The sequence below is a fragment of the Gossypium hirsutum genome, chromosome A01 (assembly GCF_007990345.1).
Source record: "Gossypium hirsutum isolate 1008001.06 chromosome A01, Gossypium_hirsutum_v2.1, whole genome shotgun sequence".
Taxonomy (NCBI): Eukaryota; Viridiplantae; Streptophyta; class Magnoliopsida; order Malvales; family Malvaceae; genus Gossypium; species Gossypium hirsutum.
In genome coordinates, this window is record NC_053424.1 from 80,355,734 (window position 1) to 80,372,758 (window position 17,025).

Here is a 17,025-nt window from a genome sequence, read left to right on the forward strand (position 1 = left end):
GATCATTTTGTTACTTTCCTATGAAAATAGATTCATCAAGGTTCGCTTACATAATTTATTCACTATTTAATTCCATTCCTACTATTTTTAGTAATTTTTCACATCCACATCACTGCTGCTGCCAGCATCTGTTTTTTTAAGGTAAACTTTACCTATTTCATGATCCTCCATGGATCAACTAGAGTTTGTCATACATATTCCAAAAGTGATCAAGAATAACCCTTCCCATGGCTAACCGTTACCAACATTTCCATACCTCTCGACGGACAACATACAAAACGATTATAATGCTATGATCAAAGTATATTTAAGCCATTTTCGCATGGCTATCCAAATTTACACAAAACCGAAGGGTACATGACCAACAACAAAAGCGTAGTCCTATACATGCCATTTCAAAGTTCAACCAAAATTGTACCAAAAGGGGCTTTGATAGTGTGGGAGACTTCGACTTCGAAAAATCCCGAGTCCGATAGCTGACGAGCCAAAATCTATAAAACAGAGAAACAAAGAAACGGAGTAACCAATTTATGCTTAGTAAGTTTTGAGCAAGGGATTCCAGCACAACAAAAGTATAGCATTCATGTAGCTAAACAGATAATTTCATATGCACAAATTTTCAATATCATACTTACTTCACATTACCAACCCTTATATTCATACACAAAGATCAACTTAGCCAAAGGCCGGTAGCTCATTTATCAACTGAGCGAATACTTATTTGTAAGGGCTCAACTAATTCAAAGCACATACGAAACATACCTCAATGTTGGGATGTTACAAGCGTATCAACTGAAATTTTTACAGCAAGATCGTTCATTCCCAAATCACGTACCTTCGGAATTTAACCGGATATAGCTACTCGTTCAAATGCCTTCGGGACATAGCCCGGTTATAGTAACTCGCACAAATGCCTTCGGGACTTAACCCGGATTTAGTAACTCGCACCAATGCCTTCGGGCTTAGCCCGGAATTAGTAACTCGCACAAATGCCTTCGGATCTTAGTCCAGATATGGTCACTTAGCACAAAGCCTTCGGGACTTAGCCCGGACATCATTCGAATAACCATGCACATTTAACAATAAATCATGACACATTCGTATTTCATTTTCATTAGCAAAACTCAAACACAAGACACTTATCACTCTTGCAATTTCGGCTCAATAGCCACACACAAAGAGCATGATTTTGATTTGCTTAAAACATGATCTAATCAAATCATAATTTAAGCTCTATTACTCAAGAACTTACCTCGGATGTTGTCGAACGGTTTCGACGGCTATTCGACCACTTTTTCCTTCCCTTTATCGGATTTAGTTCCCCTTTGCTCTTGAGCTTAATTCAAACAAATTTAACTCATTAAAGTCTCATTTTGCTAGCTTATGGCCGAATATGACAAGGAGTTTGATAGGTCATATGGCCACCTTTTAGCTCAAATACACAATGGTCATACGCATTTTTAATCACATCAAGCAATTTAATACAATTCATTCGAACATCAAAAGAGAAGCTCAAGGTACTTAGCCCATACATACATTAGACACTAGAGTCACATATGTACGAAATCACGAATCGAATTCAACATACTAGCTAATATTTCCCCTTAGCCGAATTTTCTAAGTCAAGCTAAAGCCATCAATAGGCTACCTATGGCCGAACATACACATAACTTATGTACTTATTCATGTGGCCGAACATACATGTTTATGTTGGGGCCGATTGCATCACAACACCATACCATTTCAATTTTTGGTCATGGTTAAACAAAGAACTTAATGTCTCACTCAAAAATGCTAAAAAGAAGATTCAAGAATCATCAATCCACCATCACATGCACCATTACAAAGCTTCACTTTTAGCATGCAAATGATATCAACACCAATCCACCTTGGCCGAATATCATCTCCATGACATAGTAAAGATTTGAACCATGGGCTATTTAGAACTCAAGCTAACTACGAAAACATGCATGCATCTCATGGAACATCATCAAACATACCTTAGTCTATCAAACCACCATAGCCGATTTCCTCAAAGCTCTTTTTCCTTCTTTTTCTTTCTCCTATTCGGCCAAGAACAACATGAGAGCTTTTCTCTTCTTTTTTTTTCTTTTTTTTTGGTCATGCATGTGAATGATGAACACATTTTTTTCTCTTTGTTTTCTTCCTTCAATTTCTTATTAGTTTATTGCCCATGCTTCTTATTTTATTCTTCCATTAACACAACATGTTTCATGACATGTTTTGCCCATGCTTCTTATTTTATTTTTCCATTAACACAACATGTTTCATGACATGTTTTGCCCATCATCCCTTGTCATGGCCGGCCACTAGTACTTAAATGGGGGGAAATTGACATGCAAGTCCACCCCTTTGATTACATGAAACATGTTTTGCCCATCATCCCTTGTCATGGCCGGCCACTAGTACTTAAATGGGGGGAAATTGACATGCAAGTCCACCCCTTTGATTACATGCACTATTAGGCCACTTGCATTTGCCTAGCACATTTCTAAATTTTCTCACATAAGTCCTATCAACTAAATTCAGATGCAATTAACTAAATCGAAGCTTAAAACTTTCACACATTTATATTCACATATTTTAGGCAATAATTATCACATTCAAATAATTTGGTGACTCAGTCTAGCGGTCCCGAGACCGCTTTCCGACTAGGGTCACTTTAGGGCTGTCACAACTCTCCCCCACTTAAGAAATTTTCGTCCCCAAAAATTTTACCGGTAAATAGGTTTGGGTATCGTTCTTTCATCGAGCTCTCGGTTTCCCAAGTAGCTTCCTCGATCCCGTGTTTGAGCCATAACACCTTTACTAACAGAACCCTTTTGTTTCGCAACTCCTTCACTTCACGAGCTAGGATACGCATCGGTTCTTCTTCATAACTCATATCGGCTTGAATTTCAACCTCTGATGGGCTAATTATGTGCGATGGATCAGATCTATAGCGTCGAAGCATCGAAACATGAAAGACGTCGTGAATCTTTTCAAGTTCAGGGGGCAAAATCAATCGATACGCAACTGGACCAACCCGTTCAGAGATTTCGTACGGCCCAATGAATCTCGGACTCAACTTGCCCTTACGGCCAAATCTGAGTACCTTTTTCCAAGGCGAAACTTTAAGAAACACTTTATCTCCCACCTGATATTCAATGTCTTTTCGTTTCAAATCCGCATACGATTTCTGACGATCTGTGGCTGCCTTCAGACTTTCACGGATTACCTTTACTTTCTGTTCGGCATCTTTAATCAAATCAACTCCGAAAATTTTACTTTCACCGAGCTCGGTCCAAAACAATGGTGTACGGCATTTACGCCCGTACAAGGCCTCGTAAGGTGCCATCTTAATACTTGATTGAAAACTATTGTTGTAAGCGAATTCATTCAAAGGTAAATACCGTTCCCATGAACCACTAAACTCGAGGATGCAACATCTCAACATATCCTCAAGTATCTGAATTATCCGTTCGGATTGACCATCGGTTTGTGGATGAAAAGCGGTGCTAAAATGCAGCTTGGTACCCAAAGCTTCTTGCAATTTCTTCCAAAATCGCGAGGTGAATCTCGGATCTCTATCCGACACGATAGAAATAGGTACCCCGTGTAATCTCACAATCTGAGAAATATACATTTCAGCTAGTTTATCCAATGAAAAATCCGTATGAACGGGGATAAAGTGAGCCGACTTAGTCAGTCTATCCACAACAACCCAAATCGCATCTTTCTTACTTGCCGATACTGGCAACCCAGATACGAAATCCATCGTGACTCGATCCCATTTCCATTCAGGTACCATGATTGGCTGGAGTAAACCCGTAGGCACTTGATGTTCCGCCTTTACTTGCTGACATATTAAACACTTCAAAACAAAATCGGTAATGTCTCGTTTCATACCATGCCACCAAAACTGGCGTCTCAGATCGTTGTACATTTTCATACTCCCCGGGTGAATTGACATTCGGCTACAATGGGCTTCGTTCAGAATCATCGAAATGAGTTCTGAATTTCTTGGAACACACAACCGACTTCTAAACCTCAAACAATCGTCATCATCAATTTGAAATTCGGATTCCATATTCGGAACACATTCAGCCCGTTTTGCAACCAATTCATCGTCGACTTTCTGAGCTTCACGAATTTGATGAATCAATAATGGTTTGGCCTTTAATTCAGCTACTAACACATTGTCGGGTAGAACAGACAAGTGTACATTCATCGCTCGTAAAGCAAACAGTGATTTCCAGCTTAAGGTGTCCGCAACCACATTAGCCTTTCCCGGGTGGTAATCAATGACAAGCTCATAATCTTTCAACAACTCAAGCCAACGTCTTTGTCGCAGATTTAAGTCTCTTTGAGTCATCAAATATTTGAGACTTTTGTGATCCGAAAATACATGGCACTTTTCACCAAATAAGTAATGTCACCATATTTTTAAAGCGAATACGATGGCAGCTAGTTCGAGATCATGGGTCGGATAATTTTTCTCATGTGGCTTTAATTGTCTCGACGCCTAGGCCACAACTCGACCTTCTTGCATCAATACGCAACCTAACCCAAGTAGGGACGCATCATTATAAATGACAAACTCTTTGCCTGATTCGGGCTGCACTAGAATTGGAGCTTCGGTCAAATAAGTTTTTAGTTGATCGAAACTTTTCTGACATTTCTCCGTCCATTCGAACTTAACATCCTTTTGAAGTAGCTTCGTCATTGGTGTGGCTATCATCGAGAAACCTTTTACAAATCGTCGGTAGTAACCGGCGAGTCCCAAAAAGCTCCGAACCTCAGTAATATTTCTCGGAGGCTTCCAGTTAAGTATGGCTGAAATTTTGCTCGGGTCAACTCGAATACCCGATGCAGATACCACATGGCCTAAGAAGCTAACCTCTCTTAACCAGAACTCACACTTACTGAACTTAGCATACAACTGCTTATCCCGTAAAATTTGCAACACTAATCTCAGGTGCTCAGCATGTTCGGTCTCATCTCTTGAATAGACCAAGATGTCATCAATAAACACAACTACGAACCGATCCAAATATGGTCTGAAGATCCGATTCATCAAATCCATAAATACCGCAGGGGCATTAGTGAGCCCAAACGGCATCACTAAGAACTCGTAGTGACCATATCTCGTTCTGAAGGCAGTTTTGGGTATGTCCGAATCTCGAATTTGCAACTGATAATAGCCCGATCTCAAATCTATTTTTGAGAACACTGAGGCTCCCTTCAGTTGGTCGAACAAATCATCGATACGCGGTAACGGATATTTGTTCTTTATTGTCACTTTATTCAGCTGACGATAGTCAATGCACAACCTCATGGTTCCGTCCTTCTTTTTCACGAACAATACTGGTGCACCCCAAGGTGAGAAACTTGGTCGAGCGAAACCTCTATCCGTCAACTCTTGCAACTGAGCTTTCAATTCTTTTAACTCGGTTGGTGCCATACGATACGGAGCTATCGAAATTGGCGTAGTTCCAGGTACAAGCTCAATACCAAACTCTATCTCCCGAACAAGTGGTAAACCCGGTAACTCTTCAGGAAAAACATCCAGGTATTCACAAACCACCGGCACAGATTCGGGTTTCTTTTCTAATTCTTTGTCATCAAGTACATACGCAAGGTATGCTTCGCACCCTTTTCTTACATATTTCTGGACCAACATTGAGGATATTACAGCTGGCAACCCATCCAAGTCCGTAGACTCAACTCGGATTACTTCGTTATTTGCGTACCTCAAATCAACAGTCTTGCTTTTGCAATTCACAACTGCATCATGCACGGTCAACCAATCCAACCAGAGAATAACATCAAATTCATCAAACGGCAAAAGCATCAAGTCCGCCGGAAAACAGGAACCTCGAATTACTAGGGGACATTTCTTACACACTTTGTCGACAAGCACGTAACGACCCAAGGGATTTGACACCCGAATTACGAACTCAGTAGACTCAATAGGTAAAGTCTTACTGGATGCTAAGGTTTCACATATGTAAGAATGAGTAGAACCGGGGTCAATCAAAGCAATTACATTAGTATCAAAGAGAGTAAAAGTACCGGTAATAACATCAGGCGAAGAAGCATCCTCCCGGGCACGTATAGCATAAGCTCTAGCAGGCGCACGAGCCTCGGATCTGGTCGTAGCATCTCTAGATCCTCTCTGACCACCACTAGCATTGCCCGTATTTCTAGATGGTCTACCTCGAGCAGTGGTAGCACCCGGTTTCCCACTCTGATTTACATTCTGTTCAGACAGCCTCGGGCAATCTTTAATGAAGTGGTCAACTGATCCGCACTTGTAACAGGAGCGGTCATGGAATCTACAACTCCCCGAATGCCATTTACCGCAATGTCGACATTCCGTTCTGTCTCGACGTTCATTCCCAACACTGGCGACCGAAGTGCCTCGTGCACCCACAGGGGGTCGATCACGATCTCGTCTAAAAAGGCCCGAAGTGCCTCTAGACCGGCCCACATCATCTCGAAATTTCTTCGATGCCTGTTGAAGAGACTTTCCCAAGGATCTTTTACGAAACTCTCCAGTTCCCACATCAACTTTTTGTTTTTCTTTTCTAAGCTCTTCGGCTTTACAAGCTCGCTCGACAAGTACTACGAACTCTCGTATTTCAAGAATGCCAACGAACATTTTTATATCTTCATTCAGCCCATCCTCGAAGTGTTTACACATGATAGCCTCGGACGAAGCACATTCTCGAGCGTATCTACTAAGTCTAACAAATTTTCGCTCGTAATCAGTAACTGACATAGAACCTTGCTTAAGCTCAAGAAATTCCTTCCGTTTTTGATCAACAAATCTCTGACTGATATACTTTTTTCGAAACTCAGTTTGGAAAAACTCCCAAGTTACTTGCTCTCGGGGCACAACAGAAGTCAGAGTACTCCACCAATAGTAGGCAGAATCACGTAGCAAGGAGATAGTACACTTTAGGCACTCATCGGGTGTGCAAGATAGCTCGTCGAGTACCCGGATAGTGTTGTCCAACCAAAATTCAGCTTGCTCGGCATCATCGCTTTCCGTAGCTTTAAATTCAGTAGCCTCATGTTTTCGGATTCTGTCAACTGGGGGCTTATTTGACCTTATTTGGTCAGTTTCCGGAGGTATTGTAGGTGCGGGGGTTGTATTAGTCGGGAATGGAGGTTGTGGAACAGCCGTATTAGTTCGAATGTATTGGTTGAACCAATCATTCATCACGCTATAGAAAGCTTGTCTAGCTTCATCATTCGGGTTACTAGCATTAGGTTGAGAGTCCACCGGCGCTGTCCCTTGTGCGGGAGCAGGCGCTACACTCTCAAGATCATCAGCTACCGCTCGGTCGGGATCGGGATCCATTACTATAAATAAACACATTTGCAAATGTCAGAAATCACCACACTATCAAATAATCACATAAAATGGCATGTATAGCTAGACCCAACGCATTACGGTAGTCCTAGAATCGACTAAACCGTAGCTCTGATACCAATAAAATTGTAACACCCCGTACCTGAGACCGTTGCCGGAGTCGGACACGAGGGGTTCACAGACTAAATTCGCTTACTATCGCAGTCCATTTTAAAAATTTCCAGGCAGTTGGCTAACTGCGTCACTGTCACCTTAAAAATCATATCTTGAGTTTCACAACTCGAAAATCAGTTTCGTAATTTTTCCCTGAAACTAGACTCATATGTCCATCTGCATATGTTTTTCTAGAATTTTTCGTCGGGCCAATTAGTACAGTTTATTAGTTAAATTCTCCCCTGTTACAGGGTGCGACTACACTGACCTTCATGCATTACGATTTGGATATCTCCCTACACAGAGCTTCAATACTGATGCCGTTTATTTCTATAGAAACTAGACTCAGGGAGGAATCTATAAATATATGGCATGACTCCTAATTATCTCTGGTTAATTTATAATGAATTTCCAAATTCGGAATAGGGAATCCAGTAACCGTTCTGGCCCTGTCTCACGAGAGCCTGAATATCTCTTAACATACTGTCTATATGATCATTTAGTTACTTTCCTATGAAAATAGATTCGTCAAGGTTCACTTACATAATTTATTCACTATTTAATTCCATTCCTACTATTTTTAGTGATTTTTCACATCCACATCACTGCTGCTGCTAGCATCTGTTTTTTTAAGGTAAACTTTACCTATTTCATGATCCTCCATGGATCAACTAGAGTTTGTCATACATATTCCAAAAGTGATCAAGAATAACCCTTCCCATGGCTAACCGTTACCAACATTTCCATACCTCTCGACGGACAACATACAAAACGATTATAATGCTATGATCAAAGTATATTTAAGCCATTTTCGCATGGCTATCCAAATTTACACAAAACCGAAGGGTACATGACCAACAACAAAAGGGTAGTCCTATACATACCATTTCAAAGTTCAACCAAAATTGTACCAAAAGGGGGCTTTGATAGTGTGGGAGACTTCGACTTCCAAAAATCCCGAGTCCGATAGCTGACTTGCCAAAATCTATAAAACAGAGAAACAAAGAAACGGAGTAACCAATTTATGCTTAGTAAGTTTTGAGCAAGGGATTCCAGCACAACAAAAGTATAGCATTCATGTAGCTAAACAGATAATTTCATATGCACAAATTTTCAATATCATACTTACTTCACATTACCAACCCTTATATTCATACACAAAGATCAACTTAGCCAAAGGCCGGTAGCTCATTTATCAACTGAGCGAATACTTATTTGTAAGGGCTCAACTAATTCAAAGCACATACGAAACATACCTCAATGTTGGGATGTTACAAGCGTATCAACTGAAATTTTTACAGCAAGATCGTTCATTCCCAAATCACGTACCTTCGGAATTTAACCGGATATAGCTACTCGTTCAAATGCCTTCGGGACATAGCCCGGTTATAGTAACTCGTACAAATGCCTTCGGGACTTAACCCGGATTTAGTAACTCACACCAATGCCTTCGGGCTTAGCCCGGAATTAGTAACTCGCACAAATGCCTTCGGATCTTAGTCCGGATATGGTCACTTAGCACAAAGCCTTCGGGACTTAGCCCGGACATCATTCGAATAACCATGCACATTTAACAATAAATCATGACACATTCGTATTTCATTTTCATTAGCAAAACTCAAACACAAGACACTTATCACTCTTGTAATTTCGGCTCAATAGCCACACACAAAGAGCATGATTTTGATTTGCTTAAAACATGATCTAATCAAATCATAATTTAAGCTCTGTTACTCAAGAACTTTCCTCGGATGTTGTCGAACGGTTTCGACGGCTATTCGACCACTTTTTCCTTCCCTTTATCGGATTTAGTTCCCCTTTGCTCTTGAGCTTAATTCAAACAAATTTAACTCATTAAAGTCTCATTTTGCTAGCTTATGGCCGAATATGACAAGGAGTTTGATAGGTCATATGGCCACCTTTTAGCTCAAATACACAATGGTCATATGCATTTTTAATCACATCAAGCAATTTAATACAATTCATTCGAACATCAAAAGAGAAGCTCAAGGTACTTAGCCCATATATACATTAGACACTAGAGTCACATATGTACGAAATCACAAATCAAATTCAACATACTAGCTAATATTTCCCCTTAGCCGAATTTTCTAAGTCAAGCTAAAGCCATCAATAGGCTACCTATGGCCGAACATACACATAACTTATGTACTTATTCATGTGGCCGAACATACATGTTTATGTTGGGGCCGATTGCATCACAACACCATACCATTTCAATTTTTGGTCATGGTTAAACAAAGAACTTAATGTCTCACTCAAAAATGCTAAAAAGAAGATTCAAGAATCATCAATCCACCATCACATGCACCATTACAAAGCTTCACTTTTAGCATGCAAATGATATCAACACCAATCCACCTTGGCCGAATATCATCTCCATGACATAGTAAAGATTTGAACCATGGGCTATTTAGAACTCAAGCTAACTACTAAAACATGCATGCATCTCATGGAACATCATCAAACATACCTTAGTCTATCAAACCACCATAGCCGATTTCCTCAAAGCTCTTTTTCCTTCTTTTTCTTTCTCCTATTCGGCCAAGAACAACATGAGAGCTTTTCTCTTCTTTTTTTTTCTTTTTTTTTGGTCATGCATGTGAATGATGAACACATTTTTTTCTCTTTGTTTTCTTCCTTCAATTTCTTATTAGTTTATTGCCCATGCTTCTTATTTTATTCTTCCATTAACACAACATGTTTCATGACATGTTTTGCCCATGCTTCTTATTTTATTTTTCCATTAACACAACATGTTTCATGACATGTTTTGCCCATCATCCCTTGTCATGGCCGGCCACTAGTACTTAAATGGGGGGAAATTGACATGCAAGTCCACCCCTTTGATTACATGCACTATTAGGCCACTTGCATTTGCCTAGCACATTTCTAAATTTTCTCACATAAGTCCTATCAACTAAATTCAGATGCAATTAACTAAATCGAAGCTTAAAACTTTCACACATTTATATTCACATATTTTAGGCAATAATTATCACATTCAAATAATTTGGTGACTCGGTCTAGCGGTCCCGAGACCGCTTTCCGACTAGGGTCACTTTAGGGCTGTCACAATTGGTGTTTTATTTATTAACCAATGTTAAAATGGTAATTTGATAAATAAAATAAAATAAAAACAAAAGTTATTATCATCATTTCATGTCTTCTTCACCGAATGGTAAGGAGAAAAGCACCATTTTTAAACCTTGAGGTTTCGACAACTTCACAAGTTAATTTGGTAAGTGATTTTAGCTCCGTTTCTAATCAATTTTATATTTTTGAGATCATTGCAACTAGGTCCAGCTAGCCCGTACATTTGATTTTGAAACTATTAAAGATTTTGAATGTTTCCATTAATGAAACTTATGATTTTAGATGTTAAATGATGAATTTGAGATAGTATTTGTTATTTAAAAGTATTTTATTAAGTGATTTTTGATAAATTTTCCGATTAAAAGGATTTGATGTGAAATTGTTGCAATAATAGGCTGTATTGGATTCCATAAGTATTCTGCTAGGCTCAATTTTGGGTAAAAGTGGTTAATTTGCATGTTTTAGTCTAAGGGACTAAATTGAAAAAAGTATAATTTTAGGGGTAATTTTGTAAAAATGTCAAAAATGAATAAATTGCATAAATCACATTGTTTTACTATCATAAATCACATTGTTTTACTATCTAAATTAATAGATTGAATGAAATTATTATTTTATATCAAGCTCGGGTAGAAAATAGAGGAGAATAGAAAATTACCAAAATACCCTATACTTTGACATTACTGCAATTTAGCTAGGTAAGTACGTATGAACTATAATTGCTTAAATGTTGGTTAAATTGAATGTCTAATGTTTAGTTAATGATAGTGGCATGAAATGTTTCTTTGAATTTGTGAAACTTATGTTATTTTGGATGCCTTGATGGTTGGTGTGCTTTTGGCACTTGATGCTTAATGGTTGGTGATTATAAGATTTAATTGATGTATGGTTTATGGCCAAAGTGGCAAGTGTTGGCATGGTTGAAAAATAATCATTTATGGCATGTTTTGATATAGAATTTAATCAAATATGTTTGGTTGAATAATGACCATTTGGACATTAAATTGGTATGTATAGATGATGGTTGTTGGAACCATTTGGAAATGGCTAGATTGGTAACATTTAAATGGTTTTGATGCATGTGAGAAGTGATCCAAATGGTAATGTCATTTTGATATGTTTTTTATATGGAAACAAGTTAACTGAAAATTGGTTAAATATTCACATGTATAGGTGTTTTGGTACTTGATGAAATCGCCATTGTGTTTGGCTTGTAATTATGGTATTTTGGTTGATGAACTAATTTTCATGTTTGTATGTATATATGTGTTTTTTAATGATTGATGATATTTTGGCATTTTAGTGCTTGTTGGCTAATGTTGGAATGGTTTAGTGATGATATGTTTTGAATGGCCAAATTGGTACATTTGAGTGTGAATTTTGGTATGTAATCATTGTGGCAAGTTTGAGAAGGAAATTATGTTAGAAAAATATGGATGGTTAATGGCTAAACTATGCAAAAGTTTAAACATGTTTGGTTGTTGTGATTGAGGTGCCTTTTGGGCATATTGGTTGTATGAACAAATACCATAATGATCTAGCATGACTATGCATGTTTAGGTACATTTTGAATGCTTGAATGTAAGTGCAAATGGCTTGTTTATATGATCATGTTTTGGGTGAAAGGAATGGCTTGAAATTGACCTATTTCTTATCCACACGGCTTAAGACACAAGCATGTGTCTCAGCCGTGTGTGACACACGGTCATGCGACACGGCCGTGTGTCCTCTATAGGTTTCTAAAGGTTGCATTTCGAGAGTTACACGGCTTGGAACACGGGCGTGTGGCTTGGCCGTGTGAACCCAGTTAGAGAGTTACACGGGTACAAACACAGGCTGGGACATAGCCTTGTGTCCCTACTTCGAATGCCCAAACGGCCTGAGACTAAGGCGTGTGTCTCAATCGTGTAAGTCACGCGGCCGTGTGACCCTTGTAGTATGAATTTTTTTATCTTTTTTCATGAAGTTCTAAATGTTTTCGATTTAGTTTTGAATAGTTTATAAAGTGTTTCTAAGGCCTCGAGGGCTCAAAAAATGGACGTTATGCATGTGTTTGAATGGAATATGATGTGTTTTTATAAATTATTGTAATTGAATGTTTTAAGTTAAAATTTTTCGGTAATACTCCGTAACCCTATTCCGGCGACGAATACGAGTTAGGGGTGTTACATAATGCCAAAGACATAAGACGCATCACCCATATATTTCATATCAAAATTTTTAGAAAGAAATTGTTTCACCTCATGTAGCATATCCCTGTTATTTGTTGCAAGTAAAATGCCATCCACATATAGAATAAGGAAACAAATTTTACTCTCACTGACCTTCTAATATATGTATTGATCCATGAAATTTTCAACAAAACCAAACGAAGATACAACTTTATGGAACTTTAAATACCACTATCGGGAGGCTTGCTTGAATCCATATATGGACTTATAAAAATTTATGCACCTAAAAAATGTATATAACTAATAACTAGATAATTCCTATATAACCATTTACTTCAGGCACATAAAAAATATTCAAACAACAAATTTCTAAATTTTTTCACTAAATTATTTATAACAAAATTAATGTTAGAAATTTCACATTAATAAAATCCCACGATCTTGCAAAAAAGTTTGCAATAAAAATTTTCAAAAAATATTTAAAAATAATTGAAACGTTATTTTGAGAAATTGACAAAATTTTAAATTTGGACAAGGTAGAGATTAACCTGGCTCTAATACTAGATGTGAGCACAAATCATAGTTTAAACAAAATGTAAGCAGCGAAAAAATCGAACATAAATACCTTCGACCATTGTCCGAATCAAATGTCAAAATCTAGATGTTGTAACCACTTGTTGAGGGCATCAAACAACCGATGAGAACGTTGTATTTAGCTATATGAAAACACAAAAATTGGGAAACAAAAAAATCGCCAAGGTCTTCTAAGCACTCGAAAATCTCACTAGATGAAATTTTTTTCAAAAAATGTTTTTTGTTCTTAGGGACCGGACCTTATGCTTGGGAGGTATTTATAGTGGTGGTTCCCCATAAAAACCACCATCTTACTATCACACATACACCCACTACCACACAACAAAGTAGTGGGCAAAAAAAAATGGGAATGGGTAGCAAACTGGGGTTAAACCCACGAACTAGAAATGGCTCCAACATCATGCCCCACGATATGGTGCAAAAAACCATTTATATTTGCATTGTAAGACCTTATACTCGATTCGATTTATCGAATCCAGATATGGGTTACCACAATACTTAAATACTTAATAAAAAAATTTCAACTGTCGAAAACCATATTGAACATACTTATTATTTATTTATTTTCTTTTTTAAGTCAAAATATTTGAAGGAAACATTTATTAATTACAGCAGATTCTCAAAAACAATAGAAGACATTACGACTTGAATCTTTGTTTAAACCAGACTTTATCATGGCATAGAGTATATTTGTAAAATTTCCAAAAATGCCGATTTGTATGCATAATATCGCTCTTAGAACTATCACCTTGAAGCATTTCTGGCTTGGTCCCTCCTAGCATATTGGTTCAATTCTAAGAACCTAAATTACAAATAGACATTTGTAAGTTCAACGAAACTTAGTGAGTCTCAACCAATATTACCTTTAAACGATGTTGTTGATTCCTTTGACTTAAGGGTTATTGACTTCCTTTCAGACTTTGGAAGATACTTTTCTGATTCTTGGTGAATAGTTATATGCCAACCTTTTCACTTGACCTCCTTATGCACATTCCGTTCAATTGAGGATCACAGACTTCACACTTTATTATAGATCTTATATAACAATCTCTTTAAAGATAGAAGTTAGATACATTCCTCAGAATGATATACATAGAGATACTACTCTTGGCGAAATCTTATATTGGCTCTGGCAAGCTGTAAGAATGCCAGTCATACCATAACTTCAAGTCAATCCATTCAGATGTACTTGGTCCGATGAGTGCAATATTTTAGATCATCCAACAGAAACTCATATGACTTTGAGACATAATGTGAAATCTTCCAAGTTTGGTGAACACTTAGACCACCCATAATTACAGATATGCCAAGCTCTCCATCTTATCAGGTTATTATGGCAGATTCATCAGTTGAGTACACTACCGATAATTCTTTTAGAAAATGCCTCAAAGGCATACCCATATCTCGCCACCAAGGTTTCCCAAATAATACGCCACATAGGCTTTTCAAATAATTAGCCACAAGGGCATTACAAATAACTCGCCATAAAGGCTTTACAGAGAACTCGCCATAGAGGCTTTGTAGATAACTCGCCACAGAAGCTTGATGTGGTTTGCCACCAAGGCACCACACCAACTATTATGTTTGACAATATGGCTTTACAGATAACTTGCCACGGAGGCTTTATAGATAACTTGCCACAAAGGCTTTACAGATAACTCACCATAGAATTTAGATGTGGTTTGCCACCAATACACCACACCAACAATCGTGTTTGATGATATAGATTTTCCTAGAGTCAGCATCGCCTAAGGTTTTCCCATAATGTGACATGGCCATGCTCTTTCTACACATCTACCACACTCTTGTGTTTACTATCTCGGAAGACCTCATGTTTACGGTCCAAGTAAACTAAAGTTTCGCCATATAGGCCTTCGTGCTTATTGTCCTGGCGGATGTCATCAAAGCACCACCATAGGGTCCATTATCATATCACATATTTTCTCGACACTCCACCCGAACCCCCTTATCACCAACTATACATTGTCATGCATCATTCAATTAACATAATGGACACATTTAGATAGATGGTCGGGACTAAACTAAGAACTTACGAAAATCTTGGAAATTTCATGCTTTAAGGCTCCACACGCCCGTTTCCCAAAGTCGTGTTCCATACACAGCTGAGACACATGGTCGTGTTTCTGCCTGTGTGGAATATACCTAGGCTATTTTCCAAGCTTTGGCCAACCTTAATCTCTTACACACTTATACAAAATCAAAAGCATATAACATGGTATTCATTTAATGATTAAATATTCTCAATTAAACCACAAACATATCATTTGTATGTCATCATAAATGTGTCTCTCATACTCATTTTACCTTGTTTATTATAGTACCACTTATACATTTATACCAAGATTATCATCTTACCAAATATCTTCAGCTTAATCATCAAGCATTCATATTTAAAACTAGATCATATCTTTATAAAATACCACAATTCAGATGCACAAAATAACATGTTTGCCTGAAACATTTCAATTCAACTCCATACCCAACAAGCATTACATTGAGACTAGTTATACATATACACATGTCATGATACATATCATTCTCTTTCTATTTTCTTATAAACACATATAATTTATTTCATTATATCAATATTTCATATACCATAGTTTCCATGTATTCCACAAATATTTATTTTCCTCCTCCTCCTCTCCATTTCACATCCTTAATGTATATAGCATTCTTATAAGTACGATTTCACAATTTACTAATAAATGCTCACATCAAACTATCAACATGAGTCATGGTAACTTATTTATAATTTCAGCTACAGAGCTCCAAATTAAGATTAGTAAATTTCCCCTAAAACTAGACTCACATATCTTTCCACCATAAAATTTTCATAATTTTTGGTTTAGAAAATTAGTACAGTTTATTCATTAAAATTTCCCCTGTTTCACTTTCTGACAGTTCTACCTCTCTTCACTAAAAATTAATTATCTCACAGTACAAAACTCGGATAATGTTCTTGTTGATTTATCTTGAAAATAGACTCATTAGGGACTTTAAAAATATAAGTTTAACCCTCTAATTATTTTTATCCAAATTTTTTTTATTTTCCAAAGTCAGAAAGGGGATCACGTAATCATTCTAAACTAGTCTCACAAAAAACATAAATATCTCAAAATATAGAACTCATTTTATTGTTCTGTTTCTTTTATATGAAAATAGACGCATTAAGATTTAATTTGATATCTCATTCAGTCTCTGATTCAATTTCTACTATTTTTGGTGATTTTTCAAAGTCACATCACTGCTACTGTCCAAAACAGTTTTATTGCTAATTCACTCTTTCACACTTTCTTTGTATTAACCTCATTTTAACATACATATCACAAATCATTTTCACCACATTTCATACATCACAAGTATAGGCCCATGATCACAAGGTCACCATGAAATCATCCTCATGTATAACTTACATGTTTATAACCTTACCACATCCTGGTCACTTAATGAACACATCATTCACATAACCAAGTTCCTGCACTTATTCATCACAAAACTCACAAAGCAATACATAGAGAGTCTCCCGTTGAACACTTCGGATCTATCCTCAATACTTGGTGGTTTCAGCACATAGCTCCACCCATC